The sequence below is a fragment of the Dermacentor albipictus genome, chromosome 6 (genome assembly GCF_038994185.2).
Source record: "Dermacentor albipictus isolate Rhodes 1998 colony chromosome 6, USDA_Dalb.pri_finalv2, whole genome shotgun sequence".
In the NCBI taxonomy this organism is placed as follows: domain Eukaryota; kingdom Metazoa; phylum Arthropoda; class Arachnida; order Ixodida; family Ixodidae; genus Dermacentor; species Dermacentor albipictus.
In genome coordinates, this window is record NC_091826.1 from 18,284,789 (window position 1) to 18,301,244 (window position 16,456).

Here is a 16,456-nt window from a genome sequence, read left to right on the forward strand (position 1 = left end):
TGTGCGGTTGCGCGCACTTTTTCATACTCTTTCTTTTTCTTGTTCTTCACACCTTCTCCACTCCCCCTGCAGCGATTGCTTCTCCTCGAGCATTCTTAGGCTTTATACAGCAAAATACCAAACGCCTCTCTCACAGTGCATCGCACAAAGACAGACAGCGCCTGCGTTGGACACGCATTGAATTCTTCGCCGAACAATGCACGCATTTCTCTTTTGCAGGACAGTGCCTTACCAACAATGTAGCAATAACACAGGTACATTGTAAAGCAGTACAAAGCGGTGCACGATAAAGATACAATGTAATAGTCTGAGTCGTAAAGGCGGGAACAGTTAAGATGCAAAGGCCAGTAGTGCGATAAGAGATTGGTCGATACAGGAGCAGGCGTCTGGTCTGGGCTGCCGTTACTACAGGCTGAAAAATGGACAGACTGCAGTGTTCGCGCTATGCCTCAGCATAAGTGTTTTAAGTGGTCACGAAACTCCGCCGTCACGCTGCGGGAGTGGTTCATACACTTCTCGAAGCTGCCGCGACGCGGCGCCACTGTGCCACAGAGGGCATCGTTCGCATACCCTTGTATCCGAGACCTTGTCGTCTGAAATAAATAAAGATTATTATTATTATTGTTGTTGTTGTTTCCTTTAGACAGCAATTTCTTTTGTTTTAAGCAGAGGGAACAAATGTTATCATGTTGTTCTCCATTTTGTCATTCATTTTATTTATTCGACATGTCTCCTCAATTTATGTTTCTTTTTTCTTTTTCGCCATGTGTATCATATTCACAGGCATGGTCCTACAAGCGAACTGAGGCTTAGACCGGCCTGTTTATGTGTTGTTTGTATTTTTGATGGCAATAAACATTATTATTATTATTATTATTATTAGTAGTAGTAGTAGTAGTAGTAGTAGTAGTAGTAGTAGTAGTATTGCCGAAACGCTTGCTCGCTGCAAGACGAGCAGACATGGTGCGTTCTGTGCATGCGCTATATTTTTTTTTTAAGTTTTTTTAGTATTTTGTGACGTATCCGGGTGGGACGACTACGCCGAATGTGTGTTGCGTGCCGGGGTGCCATTCCGGCTACAAGGCAACGACCGAAAAGGTGTCGTTTTGTTCACCGCGTGCCAAGGAGCAGCGCGATAATTAAGTGGAAGCGGGCCATACCACAGAAAGGTGGTGGTTGTTTTAACTTTGAATGCAGACACACCCGTTTGTGCGCGAAGCACTTCGACGCCTCGGACGTGATCACTGCCTGCAATTGCGATATGAACTGCGACGCCGCGTCCCTGAGCGCGAAAAGCCGACGCCGTCACAAGGATTTTTGAACGCCTTCCAAGCGTACCTCACGAAACTCAAACCCCGGTCCCGCTCATCGACCGCTCGACCCCCCCATGCAAACGACCCCGCGAGTCGTGGGGTACGATTGAAAAGCGCCGATTCTTTAATTTTTATTTTTTTAGATTGACTGAGTAACAAAATACTGCGGTATTGATGCTGTGGCTACTTGTGTTCGTGAAAGAGTTGATTTGCCCTGTGTTAAGATCTGCTTCTGCTTTACGCTTTCTTGTGTATAGGAGCAGCCTATTGTGCATTCTGTATTTATTGCCATTCGTTTGATCGTGTCTCCAGCGCCCCAATGCACACCTGCAATGTTTGAATGGTCTTTCTTTGTGCTTCTTATATCAGTGCCATGCGTTTAACAAACTTCTTGCACTGTGAATCGTGGAGCATTCGTGCCCTAACGCCTGTTTGTATTCTCTGTATGTCACTTATTTTGCATAATAAATAAATAAATAAATGTGCGTGTATGATCTTTATGCACCAATACGACTTGTATCTTTTTCAGACTGAATTACAAAACTGCATTTTCCCCCCATTTCTCTACCGTGATAAGAATATCAGGGCCGGTGATTAGAATATTTTGATCTCTCTCAAACAGTTGCGCGTTAAGAAGCAAACTACGCAGTCTCGTCGTCACTGCGTCGAAACCACGAGCAACGTGAATCAGTGCTGGGCTTACTGACGCTTCTGAACGACTCCTTGCTAAGACAGTTGCCTGATTACGAAGCAGTTTGAACGGTACAGGTCCTAACACTTCACGTTCGCCTTAATCCTGTACGAAAAGCCACACCGAGGACATTTCCTTGTGAGGTTTGTCTTGCATTTATTCTACCTAAATCTCGTTCAGAAATGGCATCACTTTGCCGAGAAATCTGAAACGCACGAAGCAGCTCAGTCTCCTTTTCTCTGTCACTAAACGAAGTGATCATTACAGAAGCAGCCCTTGCAATAACGATTTCATTGTTTCGATCTCCTGATAAGATACTGCTCACGGTTCAACAGAAAGTGAACAGCTGTGCTTGGTGAACAACCTGGCGCTATGCGCAACCGAGAGCTTACATACGGGTGTGCCTTAAATAGACTGGATGATAGGCCACTCATAGAAGCAAATATCTTGGGAGCCTGGCCTCACAGTCCATTAGGCGAGAAAGCAATTCGAGAGATTCTTCACTACCTGAAGGCAACAGGCTTGAGTGCCCAACTGTAGACATCCTGCACCTAAACTAACCTAGTGCCTGTGAAAGTCCGATATAGACTCATGCTTTCTCTCTCTTTTTCTCTCCCCCATCCCCCTCCCCACGTGTAGGCCTAGCAAACTGGACTCAGTCTGGTTAACCTCCCTGCCTTTCCTTCCTTCATTCCTTCTCTCTCTCTCTCTTTCTTACATACGGGTGAGGGGGGTGCAACAAGCCCGGATGTTTGCCTCTGTTTACAAGTGGCACCACTAGCGCTTTCTTGCGAATGCGCGGTGTTTCATTTCCGGCAAATATTAAAAAGCGGAACCTGTTGAAGCGTTGAGACGAACGGGGCTGAGGAAGAAACCTGGGTTGGTATTCTGTAAGAGTGCACCTAGTGGACAGTCCACCTAGTAGACTGTCCATTTCGGCCGCTGCTGATTGGATGCAGCTGTACTAGTGATAAGGACACGAGCGGCCCCAGCCAATCAGGAACGACGGAAATGGACATTCCACTAGGTCGACCCTTACAGGATACCTCCCCTGGACTGACACACCCCCCCTCCGGCCACGACGCGGTGTCATTTATGTTATCCGACGTGCCTGAAAAGCTTAACACACACGCGCATTTCTGTTAGGGAAGTATGTGTAGAAACGTCAAAGATATGTTCTTCCTGTGTCTGAAAAGGACAAAATGTGACACCAGGTTTGCCCGAAATGTGGTATACATTTCATAAGTCGTGTGCTGGCAATGCTTTAATGTGTGTAGTTTAATTGCATGTGCTTGACTTTCTTTTCATGCAACTGCTCGAAAGAAACAGTTTCGCTGGAGACAGCGCTGCGATTCTTCATTGGCGCAGAAATTTGTTGTGTTATCTTTACATGATAAAAAAAAACGAGGTCCAGCGCCAATAGCCAGCTTGCACCGGCCAGGGGGCGCTACGGCGCTCTCATTTATCACCCGAGTGTTGCCGACACCGACCGCTAGGGAGGCGAAGAAAATGAGACATTAAAACAACAAAGAACCACGCTGCACAGTTTTTGTCTGAATATTATACGCACCAAGCTGAAGCTCAGTAGCCCTCGCTCTACTAATATCCACGGCAGACCCACCACGGCGGCCTTTGACGCTGCGCTGCTTGGCTCGAGGTGGCGGGATCGAACCCGGTCGTGACGGCCACAATGCAAAACACCAAAGGATAAATTCTGGTAGACGCAACTGTAGTTGGCGCCTACGTAATGAGAAGCACTAAGTGGCCCGAGACGCGGACACTCATCGAGATTGCGGTGCCCTATAGCAGCCCGCGATACGTGCTTCGTTCACCCACGAAAACAGCCAGATACCGAGATACACTCCGACTGGTGTCACTAGGTGTCACTGGGATTAAAAAAGCGCTCATGTACTTTTAAAGTTTGGGTGCGGGTTAAAGAACTCTGCAGTCCGCCCCACTACGGCGTGCCTCATGATCTGATCGTGCTTTTTTTTTTTTTTACGCAAAAGCCCAGAATTTAATCTCGACGGCAAACACGTCGAATCGCGTGGAGTACGCCCACTCGGACATAATCAAATCTCGGACAATCTCGTCTCGTGATAAGGGATCGGAGGCGCAACGTCGAATGTTTATCGCGTTAGTCCCTCTTCCCATTTCGGCTCCAGCGCCCGCTATAGGCTCCGTGCTCTGCAGCGATCCTGTGAACTGTGGAAACCTACCGCCGCAATGCGCCGCCTATACACATCGGCCGTCTCTCCTATCGAGCACTGACCGAGTTGAACGCTGCTCACCTCGGTGATCCGACAAAGGAAGAATGCATTGAGTGCGACACGGCCGATGGCCGCGCGTAAAAAGAAAAGACAGGAAGAGAGATACGGCAGACCTGAAATAGCGAGCCCTATAGATTCGACCACGTGGTACCACGTTGCATTGCCGGAGGGACAGGCGGTAAAACAATGGGAGAAGCGTGTTTACCTTCGCTCGTCAGCCGTGCAAAGTGACACGCCGCGTGGTAGGAGAGTGCGTGTGTGTGTGTGCGCGCGCGTGCGTGTATGTGACAGATCAGCGCACTGAGAAAGAAGCGTCGTCGTTACGTGTATAGGCGCCTAAGCCGGCGTGGGAAACACTTTCGTCGACTGTTTAACGACCCGAATCGTTGTTTTTCTTTTCCCCACTTCTCTTTCAGAATTGCTTTCGTTCCTGGAAATGCGTCAAGCTGAGCGGCGTCTCGACATGGTTGATGATTTCTCCCATCCGCACAAGACGCGCTTTGTTTACAGCCTCGACCAATGGGTATGAAAAGAACGCGGCGCACAGTCGTCGTCTACGGTTATTTGTTGTGCTCCTCAGTGCCCCACAGTTCATTATTGCCGTCATCGTCGTCACAACATCGGCCTCCAACTGGCGCGCAATGCAGACTTGCTCTGCAGTGGTGTGTGCGTGTGTGCAGATGTGCGTCCGGCCACTGCCATCTACTCCACACATTGCGCTGAAGAAAAGCAACACGTCTCAGATGAGCAGCAAGGAAAATCGACGAGGTAAACATGATGGTAATATCACACTTTCCCGCGAATGCGTTTGTGGTGTGGCTTCCCACGAAGACGTTTGCGGTGTGGCAAGGAGGAGCTGCGTGGTTCTATTCTATACCGTATACCTCCGAAAACATAAGAGTGTGCAGAAGGGAGATGGAGATAAACGGCCACGATCGTCCACCGCCCGGAACAATGCTCGCTGAGTATCGCGAGGTGGCTCTCCTCAAGAAAAATGCAGCACTGACAACGACGAAAGCAAGAAGAAGAAGAAATAAAGAAAGGTGTAATTAAAGGGAAAGCTCGACAAGAGAGCGCGAACGACTGCGACGGAGACCCTTCGTTACGCCGCGCTCAGCTGCAGCAGCGCTCGCGATTTGCACTTTGGATCTTTTCCTCCTCCTCCTCCTCCTCGCTCGCTCCCCCCCGCAGGTTGACAGCTTGTTTCTTTATTCTATGGCTTGGCGCTCAGCGCAACGCGGCCGTGGCATTTCAGTCTGCGCGGCAAACGCGCATCGTCGTGCTCACCGCCGGAATCCCGGCGGCGGAGACGCGCCGTGGAAGGACACGTGACGCGTTCACTACACCTCGACGGCTGCGGGCGGCTTCGCGTGGCGTGGGAACGGCCACGGCGGAAGTCACTCCGCGCGGTGCGGTTCGCGTACGTGCGCCGTATATGTATGTTCACAAACACGCACGCGTAGATGCTCGCACACGCGAAGAACGAACGCGCAGACACACACGCATCTGTACGCACGCTTGATCATACCTACCACTTTATAATACACGTCTGCGCGTCGTTCGGGAGCTACGTGTACGCATGCGAGCACACACGTACAAACTCCCGCACACGTGGGTATGCGAAATGATCGAGCTTACGGAAACGAGCGCATATACGCAAGGACTGTGACGTATCGTGCGCTCATAAACATGTGCTCTGTCGAGCCCGCAGAAACACGCAAGCCCAACGTACCTGCGTGCTGTTCTTCAAATCACGCACCCTCATATGCGTGCGTGAACGTGCGCGTACACAGCACACACGCTAACTCGCTCAACGCAATCGTACACACTCATGAACCAAACACACGCAGTGGCTCACGTTCCCTCACGCATGTGCACATAAACAGTCATTGACTTAACGCGCACCTGCATAGACACACACAATGTACTCAATGCTCTTACACGCGCACACATAGACGCGCACATTCACTCACTAAGTCACTCACTCTCAGTCACTCACTCTCACTCAGTCAGTCACTCTCTCACTCTCACTCACTCAGTCATTCACTCACTCACTCAGTCAATCAGTCACTCACGCTCACTCACTCATTCACTCACTCACTCACTCTCTCACTCGACTCACACATACACGCATACACACACACATAAATACACGCATACGCGCACAGACATGCAACGCACGCGCGCACAGGTGCGCGAAGTGTTTTTGTGAGCCCCTCATGCGCGTCATGCCATGTACTGAGCATGGCACTTCCCAACCGCGCCGTCCACCGAGGGTTCGTCACCCTGCGCGCGACCCGCGCCAGCCGCACTAATTGTCTCACGAGCGCGCGGGGTACGCGCATCGCCCTTAATTGCGTCATTGTGCGCTAGCTGCCGGCCACCGTAATGGCCGGGGCACGCGCGGTCGAAATAAAACGCCGTTTAGTTACGCGGTCGCCTCATCGCACGAGCCGCCGCTCCCGGAAGCTTGTCCGCGCGAGAGAGAGAGAGCGAGAAAGGAATTCGACGCGTGGGTTTGCTGATCAGAGCGTACATACACGTATATGTGTACACGGATTACGCGCGACTCCTTGATGAGGAGCCAACGAACCCTTACGTAACGATGGTCGCCCCTGCGATCGAATTGTCGCCTCTCTCGCTGCGCGTTACACGGGAGATCCTTCCTCGGCGTAATGCTCGGTTTTCCCATTTATTTAATTAGCGGAATCGGAGCAGCTCGTCGGCTCCATTTGCATCGAGGAGTCAACAGACTGCGAATCTTATGTAACGGGCTTTAATTATGCGAGCTGCAGAGAGTTGCCTTCTCCGGGTAGTTTCCACTAAAGCCCGCTAACTGCAGCGTTCGCAGTGTGAAGATGCGTCCAGAGCGATGTGCTTCGGAAGAACTCGCTGTTGGCCTATGATTGGTATACTTGCTGCGGCACAACATTCCGGCTAAGAAATGTCTGCGGTTTGTGCGCCGTTTCTTAGCGGCGATTACGCGTCACCGCTGGGCGATGGTTGAGCAGAAATAGCGATCGCTGGTGTGGGAACGCTCTTGTTAGCGTTTATTCTTCAAGATGTCAATCACCAGCAGTAGCATCTAAAATGGACTATGCTAAAACGTTTTTCTTTTTTCTTTTTCGAGTTAGTCCCGCGCGCTCTTCCCGCTGTTCGAAAAACTACGGGACTGCACAGGCTAGTCGACCGACCGCTTAGACACATGGATTCAGAGACCAGTATCTGTTGTTGTTGTTGTTGTTGTTGTTGAAATAAAGAATTGGACGGAAAACCGTCGGGTCAGAAATGTACATGAAAACAGTTAAAAATGGACACCGACCACGGAAGTTGATAAAGGGAAACACATTTCGGCTCCCGCACGGAAGTCTTGTTCACAATGAAGATGAAAGCGGAAATGGTCCGGTGATGTAGGCTTTAAGATGTGACGTAGGCAACGTGCGTACACGTAGGGAAGGTTGCCGCTATTGCGATTAAGTGTGTGCTTCGTGGTCTGGATTTCTGGATTTTGGGACCAAGTGGACTTGTCCGCTATAGAAAACCAATAATAGGGAAATATCGCCTCGTATATCTACAGCCGGCTACAAAAGATTAAGGGACACTGAAGCCTTGGCACATAGCCTCGACTCCGAAGTTTTAATTTGTGGTAGATTTTGCAACTAACACAGTTATCCATTGAATAAAAGCGTCGTACCTTAACACATCAGATATTCACACTTGCCGTGGTGTCCGTGTTTCGTAAACATTTGTACCCAACTGTACCTGTATGTGTTGTGTGCTATTTAAGTAAGGCCTGCGAGAGTTCTCCAGTGCACCCTTGAGGTGCAACGGTGCGCTCTCGGAGGCCACGCTTCTTGTATACAGAGAGGCACTTCAAATCTTCAATTGCGTCCTGAGGCTCACCTATAAAATTCGGCTCAATTGAACGGAAGCGAACGCAATCCCAAGGCGGAAAAACAAGAGTCCCCAAAGTGCTTTCCAGAATGACAAATTATGTGTATACAGCAGCAAGGCTCGCGGATGCCATCGCGTTGACAAGCCGAAATGCGGCAATGGCCTTGAAGATAAGTACGTAATGGACGCACCAGGAACACTTACGTCATCACTTGCAATGCCGATACCGGCAGGACAGTATGACGACCGAGCACGAGCAAAGGGCATGGTCCATATTCACCTATAATCTGTCATATCGCGTACGTTTAGCCGTGTATATATACACTGATTACCCCCCCCCCCCGGCTTATTGCACAGCGCTCTATATCGGAAGCGGTATCTCCATCTTATCGAAACCTTGAGGCATCGTTTGCGTTATCATTGGCTTAGGATATTGTGCTTGGCGTTTTTTGTTCAGTACATGTAGTGGTCAATTCAATCTAAAAAATTTGACTCGCCATCCCGGCCGTGCGAAAGTGGATGTTCAGAGAGGCTGTCGAAAAACCCCCGCTACAGCTGCTGAGGGGGTAGGCAATGGTTTATGGCTTAAGAGTAATTGTAGTAATACTATTTTAGAGCAATGGGAGTTATGGCAATTTCGACACCACGCCGCCGCCCATAGCGGTGCTGCAACGACAATGAAATCCGTTTCTAGGTTATTTTATGTACTAAAGGCTAAGGGCATAACTCCCCCACGTCGCAAGCTGCCGTCGCCGAGGCAGCTTGCGCAACAGTAATCTTTAGCGGGAAACGTATGCTAGGAGTGCTACGTGATTCGCATTGTTATCATTGTTATCATCAATTACGTGCTCGGATGCTTGTTTTCAGCGTGTTCTTTATTGAAACGTATGTTGTTTTGTATGTTGTATGCGTGATTCCAAAGACTATATGCACTGTTCGCTTCGCTTTGCTGAGTGCTTGTAGCCTCTGCCTTACGGGGTTATGAGTCATTGCATTTTGTTAGCCAACAAGGGTATGAGCCACTGATCGGTCGCTGCTTGTGGCCACTGCCTTACGAAGGTATGAGCCATTGCTCTTCTGTACTACCACCGGGATCTGTTTGCCATTGTTTTCTGTCGACGTTGCGCCACGAAAAAAATACCGGAATCCTTTAGCCATTGTACGAGCCCGGGGTCGTGCCTTCGGTGTCTGGCGTCACACAGAGGGTCGCTCTCTAGCCTACGCCTCCGGTGTGTCTCGTAACGGGTAGCTGGCACTGCGCTACCGAGCGGGGGGGGGGGGGGGCAGCATCACAAGGAGGGTAAGCGGACCCACGCCGTCGTCCGAGTTTTCTTGACGAAGGTTCCCAGGCAGCACACCAGCATTGGTCCAACCATGGCCCAATGCTGGCAGAAATTGGTACCAATGTTGGACCAATGTTGGCATATTGGCAAAGTGCAACCCAATCCAATGTTGGCCCAGCGTTCAAGCCAAGATTGGACCAATGTTATGCCAAGGCAGCAGCCATTGTGCTGCCAGCGTAGGACCAGCGTTAAAGCCAAGATTGGACCAATGTTATGCCAATGCAGCAACCATCGTAGGACCAGCGTTAAAGCCAAGATTGGGCCAATGTTATGCCAATGCAGCAGCCATCGTGCTGCCAGCGTAGGACCAGCCTTAAAGCCAAGATTGGACCAATGTTATGCCAATGCAGCAGCCATCGTAGGACCAGCGTTAAAGCCAAGATTGGGCCAATGTTATGCCAATGCAGCAGCCATCGTGCTGCCAGCGTAGGACCAGTGTTGGGCCATATCGTTACCAATATTAATGCCAGCTTTGAGCCAATGCCCTTTGCATGACGAATATTCTAGATATGCTGGCTTTAGAGCACGCACATATTCTTACCGCAAACATTTTGCTAGCGGCATTTTTTGTAGCAATTTTCCCCTTACTCTCTTCCTCAATAGTAGCTAGGAAAGCTCGACAAAAAGATGTCAAGAAGCAGAAGTCATATATGACTGCAAATAATAATAAAAGAATACTGAAATTGACGTTTATGACAGTTTATTTGCGAATAAATTTTCACAAACAGGCATTTTCCGTGGACCTAGATGGGTGACGCTCGGTTATCTTCAAACAGTTTATTTACAGGCACTGCCCTCAGGATAGGAATTGGGCAAGGTGCCGAGGACGGTGGGCTGGCCAGGGGCTTCAGGGCATGGAGCTGACGTCGGTAGGCAGGTTTGTCAGTGCTTGGATGACAGCAGGCTTATCAGGCCCCCGAGGACCACGATAACGCGGTGGTTTCGTTGATATTGCCACCATATCCGATAGCGACTTCACCATTACTTGGAGGAAATGTTTGCACTGTAATATGAAAAGAAACAATGTCAGAGATGTTGGTATGACAAATGTATGATGGAGAGTTCTCATTTGAAAAATCGCCATACTACAACAATATTATAAGTCTGAGCAGAGAGTTCGAAGGGGTGAATCAAGAAACTTTCTTGCAAGAGATTTGTCAAGTAACACTTCCTAATATTTCGACATACATGGCATACCTTGTACAAGATGTAACGTAACACTTAGAACAGACATAAAATGCGCAGTCCGCTTTGTTTACAGCTCACACTTAGTCAGCGTAGCACTTTAAAATTAAAAATTGCAGCAAAACCTGCTGCAGCACAAAAAGCCTAGTTTCAGACAGTGTAGACACAATGCGGCCTTCGTGCGAAATTTTTAATGTGGAAACCGAGAAGTTCCGTCAAGAAACACTAGTAAAAGAAGCATTTATTCGAAAAGAAAGAAATACTGTCAGCTGGAAATGATGCTTGACCTATACCAGTGAGAAGAAGCGTGGTTCCTCGGTATCACTAGCAGGATCAGGCCGCACGCGTGGCTTGATAAAATCATAGTCCTGGAATTTGGGTGAAATTCACAGAGATTTACACGTGGTTCTACTCCAGGCACTATTCAAAGGCTGCAAATAAAAAGAGCTATTTAATTACAGGCATTCTACATTAGCCAGGCCTGTTTCAGTAATATATATACCGCGTGATATTGCTTGGGTGATATAGCTTGGGTGATATTGCTTCTGATAAAACTTATAACATGCGCAAAACAAATGCACTCACCATTGTATGATCCATGTTTCTTTGTATCTGAGTTCATCCCACATCGAAGACGGTGCCCACGAGCGCCGACTTCTTTTCTAATTGTTGTTTCGCCTATATTAATTCTAACACTCACAAAAATTCGTGGCCACATTGCTGCGTATTTCAAGATGTAGGCTTCTCAGTAGGAATGACGACAGCAAGCGAGCATTTTTCACGAGAGGAGTTCGCTGGCAAGAACGGACGGCAAGCACTCAGGTGGTGTTGCACCCAGTCGGCGTGCTAGCGACACATAGAAAGAAAGAGTGAAAGGAAAGGGTGAACGAAGAATACGGCGTAAACGCCACTTTCCCCCGCTGGACCTAGCCCGAACGGGTTTTGGGGTGGCAGCGATGGAGGGCGACAAGGAGGACAATAGTGACCCCGCCGCTTTCCCCCATGCTTCCGAGAGCACCCAATTCGACACAGCAGCTTATGGCTGTCTGAACGCTTGACTGACAGCATTGACCAGGCTCACCTGGGTGCGTGAAGGAGAGGCAAGGGAGGGCTGAAGGACGGAAAGCTAGGCCGAAAAAAAAAATCCGGAATGCGCCGTGCCTACTAAAGGCAAAGACAAGAGGTTGTTGACACGCAAATGCCAAAACGTGCAATTAATTTTTTTTCTGTCAGGGACATTCATACAAGGAGCTTACTACGCATGCACGAACAAGCAAATATATTAGAATAGGAGCATGATGTCGCCGCAACATGCCATGCATGCTAAACAAACAAACAATAGTTTCACTAATGCATATGCGCTCCATCTCGATGCAATACAAAACGGTTCCATCAGCTCTGAGGCACTGTAATTCTCGATTCTCCTCAGAATCCTGACCCACTAAAGCCGCGGAGCGTACATGCAAAAAATACAATGCGCAGGCAAATTCGCAATACCGTTGCTTCTTATGGAAAACTCAAGTTCTTATTCACGATCAATAAAGCAGTGGCTAAATTTCTGCGACTTCCCCTGCTTGCTACGTGGTACACTGGCTTTTCTCTTTAGGGGACGCATTTCGGTAAAGGAGAAGTGCAATAATGGCGGTGTACCATTCATGGAGTTGACATGGGAGAACATATTTTTGGTTCCTGCGCAGTGTGCCTGTGATCAGTGCGTTAGTTTTCAAAACACGTTGTTCAATCTCAGCAAGTCGTAGAGCACTAAAAGCCGACAAGGCGAAAATTAGCTTATTACGGGCCAATGTCCTCCAAAGACAGCCAACTACTAACCCATATTGGCAAATCCATACCAAAGTCGGTCCAATAATTCCCGCCTTGTTGAACGGCAGTGCCAATATTGTTTACTGACTGTGTAAAGTGGACCAACATTGGATCTCTATCAGAATGGCACAGCCAATATTGTTTACTTACTGTGTAAAGTGGGCCAACATTGGATCTCTATCAGAATGGCACAGCCAATATTGTTTACTGACTGTGTAAAGTGGGCCAACATTGGATCTCTATCAGAATGGCACAGCCAATATTGTTTACTGACTGGGTAATGTGGGCCAACGTTGGATCTCTATCAGAATGGCACAGCCAATATTGGCGCCACGCTGTTAACCTTAGGCCAACATTGGGCCAGGAAGCAGAATGGCACTGCCAATATTGGAACCACGCTGTTAATCTTAGGCCATCATTGGGCCAAGAAGTGCCAATGTGTTTCCAACGTTGGCCCAACCTGACGTGCCGCCTGGGTTGCTTCTTTCGTGACGAGTACGAGGTTGAGAGGATCAGGAACGGAACCGGGAGTTTATTTACATCAGAAAGGCAAACTTATTTACGTAGAACAAGGGGTACTCGTACTGGCCGACGCATAGAGCGCCGTACGTCGTTCTCGTAGCATGCGCGACAGGTCAGAAAGCTACATCTTTATAGCGAGCACAGATCAGAGCACGTCAGCACACTATGGTGCTGACTAGAGTCACTAGAGTCACTAGAGACTAGAGTCTAGTGTGCTGACTAGAGTCAGCACACTAGAGCACCAATGGTGTCCGCTTTTTACCCCTCTGTCCTCCATAGATCGCTAGGCCAGGGATGTCCGCGGTCACACCATCTTCCAATCGGAGCGCTCGTAGTCTCCTTGAGGGCCAGAGGGCGCACAATCACTCCGGCACATTTGTCCACGGAACGCCATCGGAGAAAGACCCCCGGGCGCACGCGGCTCACTGTCCCAGAGAAAGAAGGGGATGCTCGAAGACGGGGGTGTCACGCTTGACTCGATTCGCGCGTATTGGCTCCTGGTATGGCCCAGCAGTTAGCTGGTTATCTTTCGATCGGCTTTGGTGGTTAGCAGCGGCCGAAGTGAAACGGCGTACAAGGCACTTTCACAGCAGTTCGTTGGTCTCAGCGTCGTAGTCGGCGACCAAGTGCCATCCATCAACCCCGTAGCCGTCAAACATGTCCCGCTTCGCTGTCGCCGCTGGTCTATCCGGCGACGTATTTTCAGTCTCGCAAAGTGATCCATCGAGGTAGGGCAGGAGAGGTTGGAAGGGCATTTCCCTGCATGCTGGCCGATCGTAACACCGTACTGAGCACGTGCTGGTGGACTAGTTGGTTAAGCATGATTACAAAGACGGTCCCTACGTGCTTGTCTCGTGTCTCCCTTCTTCGTGTGTTGTTTTATTCGGCGCCGTCTTTGTAATCATAGTAACACCGTAGACAGCTCCGCTGTAATTATGCGTACTGTTCGATAATAGTCGCGGCAATGCACGGTCGAACTTTTCCTTTCTTATTTGAAACGCCAGTGTGTTGCTCGGTATACTGCTTGTACTACCGTTCGCCTTAACGTTCTTGTACTCTTTGGGAGATTGGTATTTGTTGATAAATATTACTAGATATGGAGAAACAACCATACCAATAGAGCAGACAATTACACGATTTCTGACCACTGGAATTTTCTGGTCATATCTGCTGCTCCTACTGACTTATAAATAGCTCACGCACAAACAGAAGATAAACAAAAAAAAAATCATGCAGATCCCACGTACTTTCGAACTGTGTGTAAGCGAAGCTTTAGTAAACCGGCCAGACGAAGATGCGCTTCTTGATAACAAACGGCCAGCAGACGTCGGCGACAACGCGCACCACTGGGATCATTTAGCGTATATACAACTGCAACGATGAAATACAAGTATACTGAATTGGAAACCACGTGCAGCCATTAAGGCGATTAGCATTCTGATACTTCGTGCATTTATCACTGTCCGCCGCTCTCTCTAACAATTTTTCGAGCAACTTAGGTCACTGCGTATATGACACTGGGTACGTCCTGCCCTTCAATGAACATCTTTGACACCAACTTGGGCACTGGGTACGTGGCACTGGCTGTGTCCCGTTCACAAATGAACCTCTTTGACCCCTACACGAGTCGCTCGGCATGTGTCACTCGGTATGTTTGGCTCCTACTGCGATAAAAAAGACCCGTTATAAGCTTTCCGGTTATGGGCGGCGTCGAGTGCACGTCACACACGTTCAGACACGCACCACGCGCTGACTTCGCGGCGGCATCGCTAGATGGCGCTGTATGTCCAGAGGCAAGCGCGAGATAGGAGCCCGGTTGCGCACATGCCTCATTCGTGACGCGTTTTGCCGTTCGCAATGTGGTGTGTCACTAAAGTGTCTTTTTTTTTTTCATTCTAATCGCGTTAATGGCGAGAGTCATCGTGAGATGGGTCCTGCTAGAACTTTTTTTTGTCTACTCTTCGCACTTACCGCACTTGTTGCTTTCTTTCGAGCTTTATCTATTTTAATTGGCCTATAACTTCCAAGTAATCGTATATTTCGTTTTAAAATTTTAATTATGGGTTTTACGCGCCAAAACCACGATCTGATTATGAGGCACGCCATAGTGGGGGACTCCGAAAATTTGGAGCACCTGGGGTTCTTTAACATGCACCTAAATCTAAGTATACATTGGCGTTTTCGCATTTCGTCCCCATCTAAATACGGCTGCCGTGGCCCGGATTCGATCCCGCGACTTCGTGCTTAGCAGCCCAACACCACATAAGCTTTAGGAATTACGCCATCCTCTCGCGTTAACACTTCCTTCGCTAGCCATGTCAAATAAAGTCAATAAAATTCTTGGCTCTTACGTGCCAAAATGCTGCAGCGGGGGCTGGGTTTCGTTAAGGTGCACCCGATGCAGGACACAGGATCTTTTTTTTTTTCGTTCCGATACCGCAGGAATGCCGCGGCCGGGATCCCACCCTCGTACTCGAGCTAAGCAGTGCAACGCTACCGGCAGCTGTTGTGGCAGGTTTACAACAATGTAGGAGGGTAACAGACTCATATAACACTCAACTCATCTTTCTCCTCAACGTTTCCCTTTCCGTCATGAGCGTTATGCCTGCAGCAAAGCAGGAATTGCGCAATGATTGAAAAGTGGACGAGTTGGAACCTATGTCCAGCGCACAGACACAAACCTTTCTTGTGTATCGTTTGTGTGTGGGCTGCCCAAGGACGAGCGGAAATTCACATTCGCCGTCGAGAAGCGCGTCCCGTGAACTTCTGTGGCCGACTGTGTCTATCGATCAGCCCCACGCCGACTGTGAACGGGCCATATATTCGAAGCTGCCGTAGACAGCTGAGCACAAAAATTTCCCTCCAGTATATTTTAATTAATATTTTTCTTTTCGTGGGAAACTCTATGGGCTTTCTGCCACCGAAACGCGACAGTCCGCTCACAGCCTTTCTTGTCATTTGAATGGCCGAGTGTGGGGGCGACAGAGCTTGCGTAACGTTTTCGAGCGCAGCCGTATAACCCTGCTCGCCAGGGCTGGGCCGGCGGGGTTTCCTCATCATCGCGCCCGATGCGCAACTTTGTGCCCGTGTGCGCGCGCCGAGATATATAAGCATGTCGCAAGCTCGCCCGGCACGGGGTCTCCCTATCTCTCTCTCCCACGCGTTCAGTGACGTCACCCGATGCCCCTGAGGCCACTCGGCCTCGGGTATACAGGACAGGAAGCAACGCTGGCATTCTGCTGAAGACGAGAGGGTGGGCCGTAAGAAAGAAAGAAAGAAAGAAAGAAAGAAAGAAAGAAAGAAAGAAAGAAAGAAAGAAAGAAAGAAAGAAAGAAAGAAAGAAAGAAAGAAAGAAAGAAAGAAAGAAGCTTCCGTGTAACATTTACGAAATGACATCATGCAGAAATTTTCATGAAG